The sequence below is a fragment of the Mustela nivalis genome (genome assembly GCF_964662115.1).
Source record: "Mustela nivalis genome assembly, chromosome: 8".
NCBI classification, from domain to species: Eukaryota; Metazoa; Chordata; class Mammalia; order Carnivora; family Mustelidae; genus Mustela; species Mustela nivalis.
The window spans coordinates 29,516,209-29,534,627 of NC_139027.1; the positions used below are offsets into that span (position 1 = coordinate 29,516,209).

At 47.8% G+C, this 18,419-nt stretch overlaps 1 pseudogene across 1 annotated transcript; it reads right to left on the reverse strand.

The window, feature by feature from the left end:
* Nucleotides 1-80: 80 nt before the first annotated feature.
* LOC309870618 (glucokinase regulatory protein-like) lies at nt 81-16,513 on the reverse strand (annotated as a pseudogene). Its single transcript has 13 exons — nt 16,454-16,513; nt 15,961-16,116; nt 14,899-15,041; nt 12,225-12,330; nt 10,948-11,066; nt 10,210-10,308; nt 9,876-9,973; nt 9,484-9,560; nt 9,042-9,138; nt 8,763-8,860; nt 8,582-8,664; nt 811-960; nt 81-436 (listed from the first exon to the last, which is right to left on the reverse strand). The product of its transcript is annotated as a glucokinase regulatory protein-like (transcript).
* Between the last annotated feature and the right edge of the window lie 1,906 nt (nt 16,514-18,419).

The window sequence follows — 18,419 nt, forward strand, 5'->3', positions numbered from 1 at the left end:
CACCCCCCAACACACCACCAAAGTACAGAGCCTCTTTTCCCCCATCCTGGGCTGCGGGTGGCCCCGGGAACCGGGCCTCTCCTCCTACTCCTGTGCTGTGAGCCCACCATGCCTCCATGGGCTTCACGCGCCCAGAAATACCAGTTCACAGCAGGGTATTGTTCCACCGTTTTCAGGCCAGGCTGTTTGACTGAGACTCACTTCCCACCCTTTCCTCCAGGGCCATCCCACAGGGAGAGCACATGAGCCAGGCCTGGGCAGAGGGCGGCTTTCCCCTGGAGAACGGTGACCAGCTCAGGGATGGCATGTGACCCAAGACAAGCCACCTTCCTCCCAGGCATGCATGGGAATCACGGGCACAGATACACTCTCCATCCATCCGGGTTGCTACATTGGTAGGATGCAGGGCCGGCACTGCTGGGGCCCCGTTTGCCACCTGTTGGAGAAAAGCTGCCTGAGAAGGAGAGCAACCTAGAAGAAAGCTCAAGGCTGACATTCTCTGGAGTACATTGTTTAGAGTACTGGGATCTGGCTATCCTGGGACCCCAGTTACGTGAACCAGTCATGTGCCTCGTTTAGCTTACACAGAACTAGGTGTCTGTCCCATACTTGTAACTGAAAGAATTGTCTGATAGTTATAATCTCACAGGCATGCCCCAAGCATGCACATGCGTTCCCTAGAGGAGAGGATGAGCCCAGTAAGACAACAGCAGGAGGAAAGTCAGCCCTTAGCCCCACACACGTCCATAGCTCCGCGGCAGCCCAGGCAGGAGGCCAGGCCCCAGCCAGCCACGTCCCATCGCCGCCTACCTGCAGCATGGCCAGCGCCCTCCAGAAGAGCTTGGAGTTGCGAATGCGCAGGTCTAACATGTGGTTTTGGAGGTTCTTCCCAAGAAGCACGTGGGCCCCTGTACTCACGGTATTCAGCACCCACTTGGTGCTTAGCTCATGCTGGAACTTCTGAACAGGGCACACACACACGGGGGTCTGGGAAATGAGAGGATGGGAGAGCAGCAGGGTGCAGAGGGCCCTATTGTCAGACAGGAACCCAGGGATCAAAAACCAGGGACCTCAATACAGATGGAATTTGTTTGACCAGCCCCGAGTTTAGATGTTAGGACGGTAGTTGTAAACCAGGACTGTCCCCGGCAAAACTGCTGCTGTCACACATTTGTGGTTTTGACCCCCCCCCCCCAGGACACACATCTCTTCTCTGAGTTCTTGCACAGAAGGGTTTTGCACTTATCAGAATGTTCCTTTTGCCCCCCCAGGTGCCCGACAGGGGAGGAGTGAAGGTCCTGGGACTCATTCCACTAAACCAAAGGCTCCTGGAGCAGAGATGGTGTCTTACTCTGCTCCAGAGCCCCAATCTTTCTGATAATGGCTGATACATGCTTATTGATCAATACACATTTGTTGAAAATTAGTTCAATTTAAGCCCTGTAACAACCCAATGAACTAGGCTTTTTTATCCCCATTTCTACATCTGTGGAAACTAGAGGTCAAAAGTAAAGTAACTTGAGGGGCACCTGGGTGGATCAGTCGGTTAAGCCGATTCTTGAGTTTGGCTCAGGTCATGATCTCAGGGTCAGGAGATGGAGCCCTGTGTCAGGATCCCACTGGAGATTCTTTTTCTCCTTCTCCCTCTGCCCCTCCCACCGCTTGTACTCTCTCTTTCTCTCTCAAATAAATAAATAAATCTTAAAAAATAAAAAGAATTAACTTGAGGGGCGCCTGGGTGGCTCATTCGTTAAGCGTCTGCCTTCATTTCAACTCAGGTCATGATCCTTAGCCCTGCATCGGGCTCCCTGCTCCGCGGGAAGCCTGCTTCTCCTTCTCCCACTCCCCTGCTTGTGTTCCCTCTCTTGCTGTGTCTCTCTCTGTCAAACAAATAAATAAAATCTTTAAAAAAAAAAAAGCCACTTTAATAAGTTTATATGATAGTGATATGTAGAATCAGGACCTAAATCCAGGTTTTCTGATCTGTGATGAAGGCATTTCCTATTTGGCCACAGTCATCCCCTTGGGGGAATAAGATAATGTATATGAAAGCACACTGAATACTAAAACACTGTGCAAACACACGGTACTGTGAGTGAAAGCCCACCTGTCCTTGGCCCTCATCTCTTGCCCTTATATATTTGCATATATTCCTGTAAAAAGAGTCCAGAAAACGAATTGAGGGGATTCATTAGTGGGTCCTTGCCAGGTTAGGGAACAAGCTACCACTATTTCTGCCTCCTTATTCTGGCTTTCTAGAAGGAGCAGGTCACACACACCCCTTGCAGAGGGTATACTGAAAATAAGAGCGATTGACAAGGACATGAGTACTGAATAGGAACATTTGCAAGGATGTGGATGCAGCTAGAGACTATGAGGATAAGTGAACTAAGTCAGTCTGAGGAAGATGCACACCGTAGGATTTCACTCATGTGTGGAATTTAAGAAACAAAACAAAGGGGAAAATGAAAGAGAGAGAGAGAGAGAGAGGCCAACCAGGGAACAGACTGTTAGCTACAGAGCAATGGTTACCAGAGGGGAGGTTGGAGGGGGCGGGGGTGGGTGAAGCAGGCGATGGGGATTAAGAAGTGCCTTGTGATGGGCACCGGGTGTTGTATGGAAGTGTTCAATCATGATACTATACACCTGAAACTAACATTACACTGTATGTTAACTAACAGGAATTTAGATAAAAACAAGAAAAAGATATCGTGGCTCATTTGGCAAAAAAAAAAAAAAAAAAAGAGTGCATGCAGAAATCTGACCAATGGGAATGAAGCTAGCTAGTATACAGTACACAGACTGCCCTGTGGGAAAGGGATCTGTCAAATCTGGGTTATATCATTTATGTCACTGACCATCAAATAACCATTTGTACCATGAACTATCATTAACACAAAAATATTTTCAAGTGTACATAATTTGAATCCAGACACATTCATTTTAAAGTCCATATCGAAAAAAGGCAGCAACTGTACCTAGAAAACTCCTTAAAAAGAAGAGTGAGAGAAGCATTAACCTTTCAAATATTAAGCCCACAATAAGCCTCTGTATTTAAACTGAGTGGCATTATCACATCAATAGACAGACTGGTAAAACAGAACAGAAAGTCCAGAAATAAACCAGTGCACATGGGAACTAAGTATCTGATAGAGGTTGCACCTCAAATCACAAAGGAAAAGATGAATTTTAAAAATGTATTGAGGTGGGGCGTTTGGGGGCTCAGTTGGTTAACATCTGCCTTCAGCTCAGGTCGTGATCTCGGGGTCCAGGGATGGAGCTCCCCATGGGGCTCCCTGCTCAACGGGGAGCCTGCTTCTGCCCCTCCCCCAGCACCTTCTCTCTCACTCGCTCTCTCTCTCTCAAATAAATTATATATATATATATATATATATATATATATATATATATATATGGAGAGAGACAATCAGATAGTCATATAGAAAAAAATTAAATTGGGTTCATACCTTAACCCATAGAGAAGAATAAAGAAGAATAAACTAATGAATTGCAGGTCTAAGTGTTTAAAAAAAAAAAAGGAAAGGAAAAAAGAAACCATTTTTACTAGAAGAAACATGTACTGGAAGAAAACACAGGTGGAATCCCTTTACAACCTGGGGGTAGCAGAGAGCTTTTTGTGCCTCACGGTCCAGATTCAATAAAAAATGGATTAATAAGTTCCACCCCACTAGAATTAAAACAAAGACATTTGCATGGTTAAAACCTAAATGAAATATTTACAATGCATATCAGAAAGAAAGAACTAATGCCCCTGATTTATAAAGTACTAAAAATCAGGGGCTCAGTCAGTTAAGCCTCTGCCTTCAGCTCAGGTCATGATCAAGGCCAGCATGGAGGTCATTGCTTAGCGGGGAGCCTGCTTCTCTCTCTCTCCCTCTGCATGTCGCTCTCCCTGCTTGTGCTCTCTCACTCTCTCTCTTTCAAATAAATATATATTTAAATAGAAATAAAGTACTAAAAATCAAGGGAGCATCCAGATCCCAATACCATTAGAAAATGAGTGTATTTCATGTATTTACATGAACACACAGTTCACCAAGGAAAAGATTTACTAAAGACCTTTAAGTATGCTCAACCAAACACATAATAAGTAAAATAGAAATGAAAACCACACAGAAATAGAATATCTCATCTACCAGATTGACAAAAATTCAAAAGCTTTTGAATGCTTTTAAAGAGGCGATGGGGAAAGGGTGCCTCGGTGGCTCAGTTGGTGAAGCATCCAACTCTTGGTCTTGGCTCAGGTCCTGATCTCAGGGTCATGGGATTGAGCCCCATGCTGGGATCCACACTCAGTGTGGAGTCCGCATAAGACTCTCTCCCTCTACCCTCCTCTCCCTCCAATAAATAAATAAACCTTTTTAAAAAAAAAAAAGGAACTATAGGAAACGGACAATCTCCTGTGTTGCTGGTATAAGAAGCAAAATGGGACAATCCTTCTGAGGGGAAATGCTGCCATATCTAATGGAATTACGTATTTGTCCTTTCATCCAGCTCTCGTTCTTCTAGGAATTTACCCAAAGATACACTTCTACATGACAGAAACACACGCATGTTCATTGCATCATTATTGGTAACAGCAAAACGCCGGAGACAACCAAGTGCCCTACATCAGAGACTGCCCCAATCATTCTTGCACATGTACAATCTACACACAAATGTAAAAAATAATGAGTAAGGGTTTTATAAACCCAAGTGGAGTTATTTTCAGGATATCTCATTGAAGCACAAAAGACTATACATAGCACAGTGTCTCTTGTAAAAGAAAAAATTGCAAAGTACATACAAATATGCTTTTTTTTGCAAAAAGAAACATAGGAAGGCAAGTCAGTAACTAAAGAAATTGTTTACCTGCTGGGATGAGTGGAAACAGGTGGAAGGAAGAGTGAAGGGGAGGGGACATCTCCTTATTATACAGTCTGACTTTAACCCATGTTGTGTTTTACATATTCAAAAGACAAAGTGATATCAAAAACAAAAAACTCAGGGACACCCGGGTGGCTCAGTTGGTTAAGTGTCTGCCTTTGGCTCAGGTCATGATCCCAAGGTCCTGGGATCGAGTCCTGCAGTTGGGCTCCTGCTCAGCGAGGAGCCTGCTTCTCCCTCTGCCTGCTGCTCCCCCTGTTGTGCTCTCCCTGTCTCTCTCTCTGACAAATAAATGAATAAAATCCTAAAAAAAAAAAACCCAAACCCTCTAAAATTTAAAAAAAAAAATAAAGGAAATGAAACTCATTATATATCATATTGATAACATAACTACAGAGAGGGGAAAAAATTTAATCCTAGTGACTTTTTTTTTAAGATTTTATTTATTTATTTGACAGACAAATCACAAGTAGGCACAGAGGCAGGCAGAGAGAGAAAGGGGCAGCAGGCTCCCTGCTGAGCAGAGATTTGGGGCTCGATCCCAGGACCCTAGGATCATGACCCAAGCCGAAGCCAGAGGCTTCAACCCACTAAACCACCCAGGCACCCTAATCCTAGCAACTTTTGAAACTTTATGTGTCTTTTGTGGAATATGGTCAGGAGACAAAAAGAACTGCAAAGAAATCTCTACTGTTTCTTGGTAAGTTTGTTGATGGTAGTGGAATCAGGGTAGCAATTTCAAAGTGGGTATTTATTGTAGGACTAAGGAAATGGACAAATAAATTGACGATGCTGGGAATTAACGTTCTTATTAAGGGAAAACAGGTAGGAGAACATATATAAATTCATAAATATGTATGTATGTATATATACATATATATATCTACTTATGTGAAAAAAACATATACAGTTGACCCTTGGACAACAAAGATTTTGAACTACACAGGTCCACTTATATGCAGATTTTTTTCAAAAATACAGGGTGGTGTACTACAAATGAATTTTTTGTATGGTTTTCTTTTCTTCTCTTTTTTTAAAGATTTTATTTATTTATTTGACAGACGGAGACACAGCAAGAGAGGAAATGCAAGAGAGGGAGTAGGAGAGGGAGAAGCAGGCTTCCTGCAGAGCAGGGAGCCAATGCGGGGCTTGATCCCAGAACCCCGGGATCATGACCTGAGCAGAAGACAGACGCTTGACGAATGAACCACCCAGGCACCCCTCTGTATTATTTTCTTAATGTTTTCTTTTCTCTAGGTTATTTTATTGTAAGGATACAGCATATAATACATATAACTTAAAAATATGTGTTAATTGAGTATTTATGTTATTGGGAAGGCTTCTGGTCTAGAGTACGATATTAGTTAAGTCTAGGGGAGTCAAGCATTATACGGGGATTTTCAACCGTGTGGGGTGCCAATGCGTCTAACCCCCATGTTGTTCAAGATCAACTGTATTTCCTTGTTCGTTGGTTCATTTTCTTTCTTTCTTTCCTTCTTTTTTGAGACAGAGGAGAAAGAGAGAGTGCACGCGCGCACATGCAAGCAGGGAGAGGGACAAAGGGAGAGAGAGGATCTCAAGCAGACTCCACGCTGAGCTTGGAACCAGATGCGGGACTCAATCTCATGACCCTGAGGTCATAACCTGAACCAAAATCAAGAGTCCAGCATTTAACTGACTGTGCCACCCAGGTGTCCATGTATTTCCTTGTTCTTTCTACCCAAGAATTTTGCTTAGAGGCAAAGTCAGCAGTAGCAGTGAGCATACTTAGCACCTAGGTTTCTAAATATAACAGCCCCCACTTATCCCAGGTGATAAGTTCCAGACCCCCTGTAAATGTCCACTACTGCGAACAGTACGGAGCCATACACATACCATTTTTTCCTATCGTACATTCCAACAATAAAGATTAGTTCATGCATTAGGCACAGTAAGAGATGAACACCACCAATAATAAAATAGAGCAATTATAACAGCATACTTTGATAAAAGTTATGTGACTGGGGTCTCTCTCACAAAATACCTTATTGTACTGTATTCATCCTTCGCCTTCTGGTGACGATATGAGATGACAAAATGGCTGCTCCATGACATGGAGGGACGGGAATGACGTAGGCATCGTGACATAGGGTTAGACTACTACCGACCCTTTGGCAATCTGTAAGGGGGTCATCTGCTTCTGGACTACCAGTAGATTAGAGTAAATGAAGCTGTGGAAAGCACAACCGTGAGAAGGCAGAACTGCTGTACTGATCCCCAAGGACAACCATCAGCGCTCCTTGAAAATTACGGATTCCAGCCAGGACTGGAACTAGGAAAGTACAAGGTGAACCTGGGACAACATTTCTGTTCCCCTACATGGATGGCTGGGGACACTAGTGTACAGACACACATCTACATACACACACACAGGTAAGTAATAATTAACAGAGTTAGAAACTGAAGTGGAGTGGTTTCTAAGATATCTTGTTAAGAAAAAAACGCAAGGTACAAAAGACTATCATATGCTACTCTTCTGCATTAGAGAAAAGGTGCTTTTTTTTTCTTTTTCCAAAAAGAAACACAGTAAGAGTGTTCCAACACTAATGTGACTATGTCACAATGACAAAGGGGCCAGCTTGAATAAGCTCTCATTTTGAGTATTAAAATCAGTAATAACAGGAATGGGTTAAAACACATTTAACAACAAAAAACTTCATGGCTCCACACTGAGTCTAAATAAATGTAGATGGTGTGGGGAGAGAAGGGAGAGATTTTCTTTACAGAAGAATCCCAACGATTAAATGTAGACAGAAAGATAGAAAAATCACCATTTAAAAACCACCAGAGTAATAAATTGATTTGACCAAGAATGATCTGTGGATGCTAAAACCATTGGGTGAAAGATTACTAAAGAACAGGATGCGAAGAAATCTGACACAACCAGGGCACCTGGGTGGCTCAGTTGGTTAATCTTCTGCCTTCAGCTCAGGTCATGATCTTGGGCTCCTGCGATGGACTCCCTGCTCAGTGGGGAGTGTGCTTGTCCCTCTCCCACTGCCCCTCCCCTGCCACTTGTATTCTCTCTCTGCCTCTCTCAAATAAATAAATAAAAGCTTAAAAAAGAAAAAGAAAAGAAATCTGACACTACTTTGAGTAAGTGATAAAACATAACATCACCAGTAAAGGAAGGAACTGACATTAGGCATCTCCCGATGTGATACCCTCGTCTGTGAGCCTCATCTCTGCGGCACTCCTGCCAAAACGCTTCACCTGAATATAATGAAGAAACAATCGGGCCAATCCAAGGTGAAGCACATTCGGGAAAATAATTGGTCAGACTCCTGTACTATCAATGTCATAAAAGACACAGAAAACAGCTAAAGAATTCATCTAGATTAAAGAAAACTAAGGATACCTAATAACAAAGTGCAATGGTTTATCTCTGATTGGATCCTAGACCTGGAAATAAAAATAATACAGAGATAATTGGGGAAATTTGAACACAGTCTGCATATTCAATAGTCGTACTCACGGTCCTTTTTCCTGAGTGTGAAATCAATCAATCCCAGGACCCTGAGATCATAACCTGAGCCGAAGGCAGAGGCTTAACCTGTGGAGACACCCAGGCACCCCAGACTTGATTTTTCTAATTTCTGGAACCCTTCCCCCTCTGAGTCCCTCAGCACAGAGAACACCCTCTCATTCCCCATACCTGGATGAAGTTCCCTTCGTATTCGAAGAAAAGCAGTGGCCACGTGATGCTGATGATGGAGGGAAGAGCTTCCTCAGAGGGGTCTGGAGAAACAGAGAGAGAATGAGCCAGAGCAGCATCCCCAGGAAGGCCGTTGCTGTAACTGCCACCCCAGGTTCCGTCCCCAAGGCTGGACCCTCACCGGCAGGGTCTGCCCCACGGTGCTATGCGCCAGGGCCTGGATGTGGGCCGTCTTCTCCTTCACCTGCTCCACCAGCGCCTGCACCTCCGTGAGGTTGTCTAGGAGAGGGGAGGGTGCCAGAGATGAAAGCTGTTCTTCCCATTCCCTGCGGTCCTGTCAGGACACGCGCCCCTCTCCCTCCCTCGGAGCAGGTGCTTTAAGCCCAGAAAAATGGCAGCTCCCCTGAGTCACTCCCCTGCCTCCCTCTGCTCACCCCACCGCTCCTGCCTTCCCTCTCACCATCCAGGGTGAAAATGAAGACCACGGTGCCGATTTCTGTGGGGGATGGCAAGATGCACGTCAGGAGGTCCTCTTGGGAGAAGGAGAACTGGGGAACCTGGGCATGAGAAGATGGGGGGCCCCTCCCATGAAAAACTCCCGCACACAGACCTGCGGACCACAGAGGGCTTCACAGGACCTCTCACACAGCGTGTTTGTACACAGATGGAAGAACCGAGGTTCAACGAGGTCAAGTGTTTTGCCCAAGATGATGCAGCAAGTTGAGGGAAGAGCCCTGGACTAGAGCCAGCTTTAGAGGGAGAATCCAGAGCCTTCCGCCCTCCCGACCTCTAACCCATATCTGTCTGCTCTCCTCCCCCACCTGTCCCCTGCTCCCCTCACCTCCCACTCCCTGCACACCTGTCACCTTCACAACCTCCTCCATGTCCCGTCATCCCCCCTCCTGGTGGAGGAGCTCAGTCCTCTGGTTAAACAGGTCACTGTGATCACCAGTGAGAAAGCCGCGGACATCTCGGTAGTCTAGAACGTTTAAGGACAGGGAGAAAGGAGTGATGGGCTTTATAGGAAAGATTGATTCTAGGCTTAGGGGAACGTTCATGGGTCTTGGAGGAAAGTGCCAAGGGGGGTGGAGGGTGAGGCCACAGCTAAGCGGGGCTGGGAGTTGAGGGACCAGGCCTGAGTAGGGGTTCACAGCAAGGAGCATTTGACTGAAATGCCTATTCAAATAGGACAGTCTGGACATCGAATGAGGAACCCCCATGGGCTGGGGATGGGGGGAGGAAATCAGTTTGCATTCAGGAGGAGCCAGGAAGCAAGTCTGGACTGGGGTCCCACCGGCACCAAAGGTGTGGATACACTCCACTCCATCCATGATGGCCATGATGCCCAGGGTCTGCCAGCCAACCAGGTACATGCGGCCTTTTTTCTCCAGGATGAGCACAGGCCAGAGGTCAGGACACGAGAGGAGACACGGCAGTGAGAAAAGATCAGGGATCAGAGCAAGATGCACACGGCCAAGCACAGGTGCAAACCAACAGAAAGGTTACCGCGCCCTCCACCACGCAGACCTGCTCCCCTCACCGCGTTAAGGAGTCCTCAGGGTCTCCGCTGTTCTCAGGACAGTCCCCCATCCACGCGACCTCCCCACTCCTAACACGTTTCCACACACCTGGTGCTGGCTGGCATCGTCAGGGCAGCCATCTTCGGGCTTTGACTCTAGGTCACCTGATGAGCCCGCTCTAATGTCCGCAGGATTTCCAGAAGGCACCTGGGAGAAAGGCCACCAGCTCCCGGGGCGGGCCCAGGGCCCCCTCTAGACAGCATGGGTACCCAGCCCTGCCCAGGGGAAGGCACAATTCCCTGACAACTAAGTTCTGCTGGTCCCTAGCGGAGGTGCGGGGAGTCCTGTCAGAACGCAGGGCAGAGGACGGAAAGGACTTCCGTGAGCAGAACACAAGACCCAACCGAGGCCGAAGGACATGAAGAGAGCGGGGCGAGGAGGACGGGCTCGGAGCGGACGAGGAGGTCAGCGGGGATTCTGGGAGCCAGGCCAGAGACACAGGCCCCCGCAGAAGGAGTTCTTCCTGCACGACCTGGACCCTCCCCAAGCCAAAGACTCTCTGAAACGAGGTGAGCTTTCGTGTCCCAGGTAGGCTCAGGGATTAGGTGTCCCAGGTGGGCACAGAGATCAGTGGGACCTGAGGAGCCCAGGGTCCGCTGGAAACAAGTGAGACTTTGTGTGCTAAGAAACCCAGGCCAGCTCTTTTCCCACAGCCCAGAGTGCGGTGGGGGCGGTGGTACTGGGCCTCCGTCTTGCTGCCATTAACTCCTCTGTCTCTGCGTCTGCACTTGCCATTCCCCAGCCCGTACCGACCCCCTCCCTGCCCGACTCTGACTGCTCTCCTACCTCTGAGAGGCTGCGATGCTTCGGTCCACAGTCTTATGGGCAGCCAGTAGCAAGGTTTCCAGCAGGATCTTGGTTGAGCTTCCACCTTTCATCAGGGAGGAGCCACTGAGACCCTCAGGCTAAGGAGGTGATGACACCTGGGAGAGGTTGGGAGAGGAAGTAGGATCGTGTTGTTCACGAATTAGTGGCTGCTGGGCAAGTGCTCTGGCTAGAGGCCCCTGGCACAGAGTCTGGTTAGCGATTCCTGTGCATTCGCTCTGGCTAGAGGCCACTGGGTCTGCATTCAGCAGGACTGGGGGTATCCAGTGAGCTATGAGGAGGGCTGGGTTGTGGGCTTCACTGAGATAAGCAGAAAGAGGGTAAGGGCCACCTCTGGTCATTTCCATGGCACATTCAGGACTCTAAGGAGGAGGCCACAGTGACTGAGTGTCCCGTTAGCAGGAAATAAGTGTTTTTTGGAGAGGGTTTTGTTTTTTCAAGACGTTTCTTCCAACCCAACCCTCCAATTTTTTAATACCGGTTTGTCAATGCAAACATCACATTTCAGGTCCTTTGGACAGACCAATGAAGCAGCCATTGTAATGGACAGGGATGTAACATGACACACCAAGCATAAAGAGATTATTGCAAAGAGAATGATCAAATTGGTGACCGAGAAAGGAGATTAAAAGTAAACAACTGCAGATGGGAGGAGAGATGAGTGCCTCAGAGCTGAAAGACACAGACCTCACACGAGGCGGCTGCCTTCCCATCTCACAGAAAAGCAAGGAAAATGTCATCCCTGGCAGAGAGGCCCAGGGGCAGGGACTCGACTCAGGGCCTTGTCAAGTCAAAGTGAGGGTAAACCACAATCCAGAGAAAGAGATGCAGAGGCATGGAGGCTTGGAAGGTCCACCCAGTTTTTGGAGGGGATTAGGAAGGCAGAAGAATGAAACTGCATCCCATTGTTTTAAAGCCCACCTTTGAAACGAAAATGTAAGAGAATCAGAAAGCAATTCACCCTTCTATTCAATCCTCTCTACTCACAGATGCAAAAGAGGTTCTTCAAACTGGAAACCTGCCCTAGATGGGTTAGCTGTTTAATGATGAGGGATTTAGCAGACAGGGTCAGGACGGAAATACAACATCTTAAGGTGAAAGAGGAAATGGGAAAATAGGATTTGCTTTACGACATTTTAGTTGACACAGTACGCCAGGAATTCAGACAAGACGTAACAAGATCGGAGGCATCCAGGAGGCGGCAAGCATTCCCTAGGTGAGGGTGGGGAGGATCCTACCCCAACAGCAGGACTGAGCCCGAAAGCTTCCAGTTTCCCTGCAGCTTCTGCATGCGCTCTGCTATTTGTCGGAATGTGGAACTCCAGTCTTCTATGGGGTCATTTCCTGGGCCCACAGAGAGAGAGACGTGGGGAGATGGTGAGAATCTAAAGGAAGGGCCTCAGATGAGAGTCGGGATCAAAGACCACATTGGGATTGGGGTCTAAGGTCAACATTCTCCTAGAGATGTGCTTTAGAGCTCAGAGGGGCACCGTGTCCCTGAACCCCAAGGAAAAGGGTTAGTAAAATATTCAGCAATTTAATCCCAGAGCAAAGCCAACACTCAAGTTTAAAGCTCCAGCCTGATACCAGAACTTTCTTGTGCCCCCGTCCTTGCCCGTGTCCCACTGTCATGGCCACAAAACCCACAGCTCTCTGTAGGCCCCTGGAGGAGTGCCTATCATCAGAATGTCAAAACTGCCACTTGATCTTCAGTCTTAAGGTCCATCAGAAGCCCTTCCCATTCCTGGAAATATATTCTGGCCATCTCCCCAAAGAGTGAACCCCTCACTACCTGAGGGAGGGACAACCGCTCCTGCCGAAGGAGCACAGCTACACGGCATGATGCGTACCATCCAACAGTTGGCAAACATTTCTCGAATAAATTAACCATGACCAAAACAATGTGCTAAGGGGACGAGAGAATATCAGGCTTGTTACCTGCTTAGGTGCAACCATGGAATCTCAAAGAACGGAGATCTTGGGTAGTTGACCACTATTGGTCAACCCTGCTAGGGGATACCCGGCCACTGACCCACTGTGGCAGGAGCTCAGAGAGTTACCTCTGTATAAGGCCTCCCTAACCTCCCCTCATCATCCCATCCCTGCAAAATGTCCCTTCTTTAACTACATTTGTATTTTTTCATTTGTATTTCCTCGAGGGCAAGCAAATGTCACATATTGCACGCCCATTTTGTAAAAGTCTTTCCTGTCATTTGTCCTCCAACTACTTCGGAAAGTCCCTAGAGACCTAAGCAGAGCCCGGAGCCAGGGTTCATTGTGCGGTTTAACACTGAGATCCCTAAACTTGCTAGTCATCAACATCACCTGGGGAGTTTGGGTTGGTGTTTTTCTGTTTGTTTGTTTGTTGTTTTTTTAAACTACCCATTTCTGGATACCACGCCCAGCCTGAGAGTCAGTTTCACGAGTTCTGGAGTGGAGCCCCCAAATCTGTATTTTTCAAATGCTTCCCAGACGACTCTGAAGTTCGGCCAAGTTTGGGAGCCGCTGATTTAAGGAACAACTGCAAGATCTCCACACCCACATTGTTTGAATCCGTCATTTCACTTAGTCCCAGGGCCTGAAATTAGCATCCACTGCAGTACATACATTTTTGGTGAAGGAGAGTCCTCCATTAAAAGGAGCAGGGTTAAAAGTACCTCAGACTCCTTTATATCTTCACATGAATTACGCTACAAGCCTGGAATCTGGGAGTTGAGAAAAGGTCCTCAGAAAGCACCCAGCCGCCTCTCCCCCCAGGACCACCACTGCATGTGCAGAGCTGCTCTTGAGGAATCTACAAGACTTCCCTGGAACATTCCAGCGACAGGAAGCCTTCAGCTTCATCAAGAGGCCCACGCCAATGGTGAAGTCAGCAGAGCTCCCCGCACCTGGCTGGGCACCAGAATCTCCAGGGATGGTCTCAAAAAATAAGGTATTTCAGGGCCTCACCCCAAAGTGACAACATCCGAGCTCTCTCACACAAGGGCCTACGAATCTACGTTCTTCTTGCTTTAACACTCCTGAGGCTGGACATCCAGGGAACCACACCTGAGCATTATCGGCTTCACATGCTGACCTCTGGGATCAAAGCGGCCATCTACATACAGAATATGGCGGAGGTGATTGGGTGGCACAGAGTCCTCAGGAAAGGGGGACAGGGTGGGGGTTTGAATAGCCACAGGGGGACCCAAAGGGAGCCTAGGATGACAAAGGAGAATGGTTGCTACAATAAGGGAGCAGAGGGGAATCAGAGGCCACTCAGCACCCACGGCTCCTTTGAACAGATGCTTCTCTTTGGGGTCCGCATAGTCCCGACCCTATTCTATCTCCTGGGCCTTGTTTTCCTTGTCTCTTCATTCCTGTTTTGAATGTCTGCTTTCTGGTATTTGATGTGGCCTCTGTAAGCTGCCTTCAGTCCTTCCCGAAACAAGAGACTACATCAACCAGTGGACAAAAAAAATGAAACAAAACCAGAAACAAAATAAAACAAAAACCCACCAAAAACAAAATCCTCCTAAGCTCAGGAACAGTCTGTATTTACTCTAATGTTCTGAGATGCGGTGAGTAAGACCATAGCCACCATGCCCTCCTCTTCGTGGCTGTAATGTAGATTTTGGTTTTGTTTGTTTGTTTTGTTTTGTTTTAAAGATTTTTACTTATTTATTTGACAGACAGAGATCACAAGCTGGCAGAGAGGCAGACAGAGAGAGAGGAGAAAGCAGGCTCCATGCTGAGTAGAGAGCCTGATGCGGGGCTTGATCCCAGGACCCTGGGATCATAACCTGAGCCAAAGGCAGAGGCTTTAACCCGCTGAGCCACCCTGGCACCCCTGTACTGTAGATTTTGACAGGTTTCCTCTCAGCCTCCCCCAGGGGCCTGGCCCATCACTGCCTTTCATTACAGTGGGCTCACCTGGCCATGTTCACAGGGCTGAAACCAACCAGGACTGGCAAGAAGGTGCCTGGGCTGTCCATGCCGGAGTCCACCTGGCCTGCCACAAAGGGAACCTGATGGCAGGGGGAGAAAAAGGGTATGATGAGAGTGCAGGGGTTACTCTAGTGTTTCCTGAGGCCCAGGAGCATCAGAATCCTCCTGAGTGCTTGTTAGAAATGCACAGTCCCAGGCCCGGATAAGATCTACTGGATCTGCCTTGAAAGATCCTGTATTTTTAACCCGTTCCCCCAAGGAAATCCTCTGCATGGTAAAGTTTCAAAACTCCTGGACTAAATTGTATGCTCCTTAAGGTCGGTGTCCTGCCCTCCGTGTGTGTCTCCTTCCGCATCTAGCATTGCTCGACCTGTTTCTGCTTAGTGAATTGTTAAAATCGTATACTACAGTGGTGAGAGAAAATTGGGGTCACCAAATCCAGTGCTTGGAATCTTGTTAAAATGCAGATTCAGAGTCAGTAGGTCTTGGTGGGGGGCGAGGTTCTACATTACTAGCGAATCCTAGATGATACTGATGTTGCTAAGCAAGGACCATGCTTAAGTGGCAAAGGGCTGGTCCAGGGGTCAGCTTCTTCTGTAAAGAGCAAGACAGTAAATATTTTAGGTTTTGGGGCCCCTGTGAACTCTATGCAATACTCAACCTTATCGTTGTAGCATGAAGTCGCCATAGATCTTATGTAAACACAAATGGCTGTGTCTCAATAAAACTTTATTTACATAAACAGGCAGTGGCATGATTGGCCAGCGTGGTTTGCTGACCCTGGGACTAGTCCATCTACCTTGCTTGTTGAATGGACTGACACACAGGTATTCTGGAATCGGATCCTTTCCCTGTCATTCCACATTCATGCAGCTGGGTCTAATTAGTGAGAGTGAAGTCAAAATTCCTTGCTCGAACCCTTTCTGTTTTCTAGTACCCACTTCGTCAATGGTGGGGTGGAGGGGCTCTCAGGTTTCAAACACTAAGGACCATTGGCATGGAGCTGGCATCTTTATTTTCAGTGTCCAGGGGATGGGTCTGGGTTACCTGGTCTGTGGGCATGACTTGCCCCTCCTCCTGGAAGATCTCAGCATCACATTGTCCCAGCAATGGAACAATTTGCTCGGCCTCTGCTCTGTCGAGGTCCTGGGTCAGTGGGTTTGACTTCTCTGTGATTGGCAGGGCTGCCTCATACCCAGACAACTAGAGGGCAGGGGCACAAGGACACAGACAGGAAGCCCAGGCCTCACTCGCGCCTCTGGAGCTGGAGGTGGGAGCGGCAGCAGGCACAAGGTTTGGGGACACACACACACACACACACACACACACACACACACACACATGCCATCCAAGGATTTAGCCTGAACTTGGTACTCAGGCCTAATAGGGGAAGGTCAGGAAGGAAGATGGGAAGGAGGAGAGGGAAAACAGAAACCCAGGGTGGAGGGAAATCCAGATGAGAAATGATTCTAGAAATCAGTGCAGAAGACCAACATGGAGAAAGCGGGGGAAGGGGAGGTGCGGGGGCGGGGGTGTTCACCTCCCACTTGCCGGGCTCTGGGGTCTCAATCACATGTTGAAAGTGTTTTGTGCCCGACATGGTCGCACGCTGTGGACACCCTGTCGTGCCTGCGTCTTCAGCCACACAAACACTCTGTCACGCTAACTCTGCTTCTACCTGGCCGGGCCTTATCTGAGCCACAGTGATGATTAACCCGGGTACCCTGGCCTCTCGGAGCACCGCCCCCTCTGAGTATCTCTCCCCGCACCCTTTCCTGATCAGTTGGCCCCCAGCCCTCTGGGCACCCCAGAAATCTCCAGGGGTCCCTCTTTGCATGCATGCACACTGCCCAGCCTCTGCTTTGTCCCATGAAGGGGGAAACCTGAGGTTCATTACTCTTAACCTTTGGACACAATGACCTCTTCTCTGGAGGGCCTGGAGCTCAGAAGTGCAGGGTAATACCCAGTCCCAGGACAATGAGAATCCCTGAGCAGAGGATTCTTCTGGGACAAGGATGAAACAGCAGGCCAGAGATCAGGGTCCTCAGGGACAGCAGAGGTCAGAGGACCTGAGCCGTGGCTTGATCACATGTCCAGAACACACAGTACTCCGGGCCCCTCTTGCTCCATTTCACTCTTTCATCTCAGAAGGAAGGTAACAGAAGCTTTGGAGCCCCAGGGGGACACACGCTGAACTGAATATTACAGGAAAAACGTGCCACAGAAATAGAAATGCTGCCATGAGAATTAGAAACCGAAGTATCTGCCCTAAATACAAAATGAGCCAACATTTATTTACACTGAACAATGCACTTTTCACATGCAGTATCTCACTGGGCGCAATTCCCACTAAGGAGACCACACTGACACCCTCGTTTTGCAGATGGTAAAGCAGAGGCTCAGAGAAGTTAGGTCATTGCTGAAGATCACACAGTTGACAGAAAGGGGACTCACACCTACGTTGTTACTTCAGATCTCATGAAATAGTTTAAGGATTTATGTTGGTTAATCGAATGAAGTAACTAACACGCTGGTGCAAATTCATGATAATCCCTCGCTCACACGGTGTCCTAAGATTTATAAAGACATTCCCCAACATTATCTCACTGGATCCTGCCAACAGCCCTATGAGGTTCTGGACGCTCTGGTTTTAGGAAACCTGACACTTAGACGACCAATTTCTGCACGCCAGGCCGGAAGAAGAGCTAAAAACCATAGGTTGCTACTTTTTAGACTTCTGCTGCTATAAACCCAGCCTGCTGTCTTAACTGCTGGACTCCAGCTCTTCCCGTGCCCAGACACCTAGGTGACGCTCAATAAATATTTGTTTAATGAATGAATGAGAGCGAAGAGAATCAATGTCAGATTATGAATGGGGAAGAGATTTAAAAGATGATGCAGTCTACAAGTAGGTCTGGATGGCAGATACAGTAGAAGTCTCCTGGTTTCCATTCTGCCATCCCTTCCAACACACACGCCTTCATTTCCTACTACTTCCTTATGCTCGACATTCTTACAGTGGTTTGTGTTTCCAGTACTGCACAAGGAGAAACCTCCTTGGAGATGGACCCTACACTGAGAGAGTAGAGTTGATAAGTAAAGATTAAGAATCAGGTACTTGGCTGAGCTCTGGATCAAGCCTCACCTGATCCAGACACATCCCAGACCAGTCCGCTGAAAGAAGGCCAGTGCAGTCAGCTAAGTGGCTGACTCTTGGTTTGGGCTTGGGTCATGATCTCAGGGTCGTGGGATTGAGCCCTGTGTCAGGCTTTGTGCTAAGTGGGGAGTCTGTTTAAGATTCCGTCTCCTTCTCTGGCCCCTCCCTCTGTGTGCGCTCTCGCTCTCTCTCTCTTTTTTTAAAAGATTTTATTTATTCACTTGACAGACAGAGATCACAAGCAGGCAGAGAGGCAGGCAGAGAGAGAAGGGAAGCAGGCTCCCCAATGAGCAGAGAGCCTGATGCCGGGGCTTGATCCCAGCACAGTGGGATCATGACCTGAGCCGAA